We start from the raw sequence: 6,278 nt of genomic DNA, 5'->3' as shown, positions 1-6,278 counted from the left end.
TCTGCCAGTGCATGAATTAGCTTCATTAGTTCTTGGACATGAAACCATAGCTCTGAGATTTCGACTCCCCGGTATTATATGTATGTTCCTCGAAACCCCAGCTACTCAGGCGCCGCATTACTTTGTTTCAGCAACATAATAGTTCTTACTAGATGAATATGATCAATGACGATGATGCTTACGAATCAGTATCGGGTCGCCCGGTTAGACTCGAGTAGAAGACGCCGACGAATCCCTAGAGGAGTTTTCGTGCCTGACGGAGATGCCGCGGTTTGGGGCTCGACTAAGATCGCCGCGGAGAAGCCTCCCATCGACTTCTTATCCCCTTAAAACCTGCGAGCTCTTCAGGTGGTCCCGAAATAAGCTTGGAATTTGCATGCAATCGAGAGTGAGCTATTTCGTCGTATATTGCACGTCAGGGTACGCTCCTTGCGCTCACTGTGAAGCGATCAGCGGCAATCGGTATTTACGTGTAGGTAGGTGCTCTGCACGATGTTCGCAGCTCACGCGTAGCCACGTGGAACTCCTTCTATTCATGGAGAGGTGAATGTCTGGTCGTCGCGAACCACGCTCGACAAACTACGGGATCCATCAATATTAAACAAAGTCTCGAGCGGTCAAGGGACCAACTAAGGAATGAGCGATTCCACATCTCCGCATCGGAGGTGAGCGCACAAGCGTACCGCCGCACCGCTCTGGCACTCAGGGTAGGAGGAGAACACCCCGTAAGGACCCGTCGAAGAATCCTGCGTACGCCTCATACGCCGATCATTCCGGATCTGGATAGGTCCCGAGAACGTCGAGTGGTTCCGCTCCGAGCCGCCAGCATTAACACGTCTCGTCAGGGAAGCAGCAACAGCGAGAGCGCTTCCGGTTCTTGTTTTTTCTTATCTCGGAAACCTCGCTCTTGCAACATCGGCAGCGAGAGCAGCTGCAGACCCAGCAGCGGTTTTTCTGAAGGTCGTCTTTCATGACAGAAGGGAATTGTTAATGCACTCGGTACCCTTTCTTTCGCGGGGGTCCAGCCCGCAACGCAGTGCGGCTGTGGCCCCGAGCGGCATGGCAGCGAAACCCGAACAGCGGCGGCACGGCGCCAGTGGCGTCCGGAAAGAGAGAAAGCAGTTTCGACCCAGATTCTCTTCCAAACAAATTTATAGAAGACATTGTTCTCTCGGGAAACGTATTATTATTATAAGTCGGTGGAAATGCACGAAGCGACTGGTGCTGTGCGGGCTCTTGGAGAGCGTTTGTTCGAATTCCGGACCCGGGCAAAAGCTCGGAGCCAGCACGGTCGTTGAGTCAAAACCAGGTGCCGTTTACGACGTCGAACACGGTGTCGGACAAACAAGGCGCCATCGAATTATTCGACAAGCAAGCCGAGGCTCTCGGGGGAGCGCATCGCTTCCCGAGTACATTCCTCGTTGTTGATTGGGGAGGACCTCGCCAGAAAAAATTCCCCTCACCTTCAGAAAGATTCTTATTCACAACGCGTGCAGATCTCACTCAGTTGAGAATTTATTCGAAAGTTTCCGCACATAAAACCCTTATCTGAGAGGCAGAGCCCCGTCCTCATTTTCAACTGCCTTCGAAGGTAGATCAAACGTGACTTCATTCCCCTCACGGATTCGACGCAAGTAGACACAAATATAGCGCGGTCGAGCGCTCTCTCCGATAGCTGGAAGGACGTGATCTGTAGTGTTACGAGTTCTTTATCTCGGGCTGGGGCTCTCGAAATTTCGGAAGACGTCATCGACGACGCAGAAGGCGAGGGTGATGCGCGCTGGCGATACGCAAACTATTCCCAACTTCTCCGCACAGGACCGAGGCCGCCATTTTCATCGCCCGGGGATTCGTGGCGACAGTGCTGGATGACCCTCATATTCGCGGAATTGTCTCCGATAACTCGCCGAATAGCACGTGAGAGTTGCCTGATCTGTGAAATCGAAACATCTGGTGCAGAGAGCCGAGAACGCTCTGGATGGGGAACGTTGGCCTCAGCTCTCGGGTTTCCCCGAGGTGATCTCATCGATTACTTCAATTCCGTCCCGGGACCTTATTCCTCAGCACGCGCACCGAGGCCTCGAATCGACCCGAGTACCTTACGAGGTTCTCCCGAAAGGTCTCGTACGTCACAGGCCGAGGAAGAGCTCCGAATGAGGGACCTGAAATAAGGAGCGAGACTCTTCCCCGTCTGATTCGGATCCTCTTCTGATACGCTATGAGCGAAGACAGAGGGCGAAACTCTGAATCGACCGTCTCGCGGTCGGGGTCGGCTCCTTATCGGAAGGCTTCTCTCTTTCGCAGTATGTTTTGATTCTCAATCTGGAAAATCTGAGAAACGATTCCCCGATATCGATTCCCGCTTGTTCCGCCAACCTTCGAGAGCTTCTCGAGCTCTGTTAGACCATTCTTAGTATTCCGGATCGCTAATTCGTCCGAAGTTGGTCGGAGTTGATGACGGAATCACGATGGTAGTCGGCTTTGCTCCAACACAGCTCCACAAAATAAGACGTTCGACGGTTGATCGTCCCCATGAGCGTGCTTCCCATGTTTTCAATTCCGATGTCCATTTTCGTGATGTGGCCTACGGTTTCACCCAATGCACGTCTCAGAAGCTTAGCACTCAAAATTAGAAACACGGAAGCCGGGATGGCCTGCTTTCACGAATAGAAACATACGCTCCAAAACAGCTTGCCAAGCCGAGCTTTTCTCAATCTGTCAATCGCTTTCAAAAGTTCAGAACCATTGTGGGCCGCGGGGAGCACTCGCGCTAATGAAGTCCGAGTTTTTGACAAGGCTCACGCTCCGAGGCCAGAGAAATCTTCGCTGGGACCTTCAGGTGTTCGCTTTCACATCGGGCAGCAATAAAAACTGAATGAGCTCGCCTTCCCCTCTCATCGAGATTGTTTAGCCGTCTCCCTTCGCGTACGTCGAGCGACCGCCATGCGGGACGACCACAAGCAGACGGTCACGGGACCTCAGGTCCAGTGTGGCTCACGCGCAACAGTAATTAGGATGTAACGAGCACAATGAAGTTGGACCGAAAACACAAGTCCCCAGCGACCAAGAGCTCCCACCGACAAGCGGGAGATAATAGTACGAAGTTGTTTCGAACGCTCTAATTGCGACCGAAGGCCGGGGGCCGGGGGAGAGGGAAACTGAAGGCGATAGCGTTGTAAGGGGACTTTGAGGGATAGCGGCGAGGAGGCGCGAGGAGACACCGTAAAACGCTCAACTCCACCGGTCGAGTTCGCAATGACCTACAGTCGCTTCTCGTCAAGAGCGCAAGTCGTTGCTTGCAGACTGCGTCTCGTCGTCTCGCCGGTCCTCGAACTTTGAAGAGTGTTTTGGTCGCGCAAGGCTTTAGAGCAAACGATCCGCTCTCGAACCAACACACTCGGAGTCGGGACGAGGGAAGAAATACGCGATGGGCAGAAGTTTTCCGCGGTATCGGCAGAGCGTCACTCGAACTCAGAACCCAAATCTGAAGTCGGGTCTCGAGGCTGGTTTTGTTAGAATCGTCATGACGACGTAAGTGCACGAGGCTCTTGAAGGCTGAAAGGCGGAAAAACGAAACTCTGAGAACGGAGCCGTCGGCGAGGAGTCACGGCCGACCAGGTGTGCCGACTCTTGCCCGCTCCAGATGTTGCTTATGATATAACGGTAATCGAGACTCCGATACGCCATTAGCGTCATTCAATCAACGTAACGTGCGAATCGCTCCCGTCGTGTATCTCGGATATCGAGTGGTCGGGGGCGAGCACCAAGCGAGTCTCGCAAGAACAAAGGCTGCCATAGCTTGTGTTGTCGAAGCTGTCGTTTAATTGCGTTGAAGCAACAATGTCGGCGGCACGAGATTCACGTAGCTGAGAGGGAGTGCAGGATGCCGCATATACTTCGGAACACCTTTTCCTGAATTCCCGTAGCGCGGACGGATATTTCGTAAGTTCAGGGAACTCACTCACCTGATTTGATTGATACTAAATGCGCGATCGAGTCACTGCCCAGCCTGGAGGAACTATGTCAGTGCGATCTCCGAGCCGGTACGCATGGGGCGCGCGGTTATAAAGCTCCCGAGGAGCACAGGTCCTGTCAAACCGAGAAAGACGGCTCAGTGCTCTTCAGGTATCAGGTGCTGAGCATTTCACGGGGGTCCCGGTGCTTGCAGGTGACTCACTCAGAAAATCGTCTGACGAGCACAATACGCGGCTCCCTTCCTCGAACCCACAGCCTCTTCTCCTCGTCGAGAACTTCACTGTCAGGCGGGATATTCAAGGTTGAGAAAGACGAGGTCATTCCCGATTGAGCACGAGACGCTTTATTAGCGGTTGCCTTAGTCAGCAATCTAGGAATTGCTTCCTAGCGAGTCCCCTTACTTGAGGGCTTAATGTCTGGCATGGTAGCTGTCTCGGTCGGTGGATAGCCGACTCGCTAGCTTGATTGTTTCAATGTCGGCGGACATCACGACAGCCAAGTCGGCATATAAGTCGAGGTCAATCCTAAAAGCCTCGATGGCTGTTACAATCTCTCTAGAGCAACGACGCTCGGTCGGACAGAGCGGAAGTGCATTGTGTGTCGTCCCAATCATGTGCTCCGTAAGTATGCAGTTCCGAGTGGTGGTGACTGTCGGCTACGATCAAAATTGAAATTAGAATACCCCTATTCTATAGATTGCGTAGACGAGACCACGCTGTGCATCAGCGTGGGCTCGGGAATCGCACTTCGATATCAGCACGATATCCCACAGGTCCGTTTTCTCCCATGTTCGCGCTTCCGAAGGCAGGGATTCCTAAAGCTAGAGAACGCTTCGGGTCGAATCGAGAAGCCGTTTCCTTGAACGCCTGAGCTGTGCCATTGAGAATTCCGGAGATAAGAGTGATGCCTCCATTTTCCGAGTTAAATCGACGGAAATCATCAAAAGGAGATCTGACGCATGCTTGATATCGCTTGTCGGAATCTCTCTCGGGTTCGGGAGGAGATGTGCGACATGGAGGACATCCTGAATCGATTGTCGCTCGTCTCGATGTTCCCGTACCCGAACCGAGTCCTTCATAATCGAGGACGACTCACTGCTCTCACGGAAGGAAAGGTTTTTTGTACTGCGTCTTCCATTATTATCGAGGATAGAGGTCCACCGTTCCATCCGGCTCGCATTTCTTCGGGAAAAAAAGGCGAAGCGCGAAGGAAATGAAGGACGTGCACCAGTTCGCGTACAGTCATTGATTTCTCGGAAGTTTGGGTAATTTCATTGATTCCTCGACTGTTGGTGTTTCGCCGATCTCATCCCACCTGTTTTTCAAAAGGATCCTACGGTCCTGGATACGCCGACTTCCTCCAAGGGCTGTAAAATTTCCTGTCATCGGAATTCTGCCGAGAAAATATTCGCAATCTTTCTTCCCTGGCGGTTCTCGTCGGATCCGGTCAGCCCCCGCTGCAGTCCTCGCATCCCCTGAACCTGGCCGCTCTCGAGTTCCGTTCGTCGCACGGATGGAATCGCTACGGACAGGGGGGCTTCGGAGGCGCTCTCGACGCCTCTCCTGCTGCGAAAGCTGCGTGCTCTTTCCTACTTACTGATACGGGGAGCTTTGCAAGTTCCATTCGTCCTCTGCCACTGTGCAACGGGACGGCTCGGGGACGCCCCGGGAAGCTCTTTGAGACCCTCCGGACAGCGATTCTCATGCAGCTCCAATCATGAGAATTCGAGAGCAATACTGTAAATCCTCACGTCAGATTTGCGGATTGCTAATTCGAGCCGCGGATAACTGAACACGTTCGCAGTAGCATCAGAACGAGGTGGAGCGTGAACAGCACAGAACACCCCGGTCGTTCTCGTGAAGTGTCGTTCGATTCAAATTATGGGTGGCCACTCCTATTCCCCGTGGAGGCCCTTCGTTTTTTTTCCGGCCAGCAATCGATGCGTTTAAGGTCCCCTCCGGAAATCGCTCTGAAAACTGGGCTCATCATTGCCGAATCGCGAATGGCAGTCGCGGTAGGATACATAGAGGGTCGGGATGATTCGAAAACCATAGAGCAGGGGTTCGAAGACGCGTATCGAGATTTTTCCCCGACGACCTTGGCTAATGCCGAGGAATTTATGGGATCGTATCTGTTACATTCCCACAGTGCCAATGAGGATTGCTGCTAAGTAGATTAATCGAATCGGTAAGAGTATCGATCGAAGACTTCCGAGGAGCAATTTCGAAGGACTGCGATGAAAATCCATAGCACACCGCGGATTTTCATAACTCCTTTGAAAATAGTTGCAAGGTCGAGGAGCT

The sequence above is a fragment of the Galendromus occidentalis genome, unplaced genomic scaffold, assembly GCF_000255335.2.
Source record: "Galendromus occidentalis unplaced genomic scaffold, Mocc_1.1 scf7180000077524, whole genome shotgun sequence".
In the NCBI taxonomy this organism is placed as follows: Eukaryota; Metazoa; Arthropoda; class Arachnida; order Mesostigmata; family Phytoseiidae; genus Galendromus; species Galendromus occidentalis.
This window is presented reverse-complemented; position numbering follows the sequence as displayed.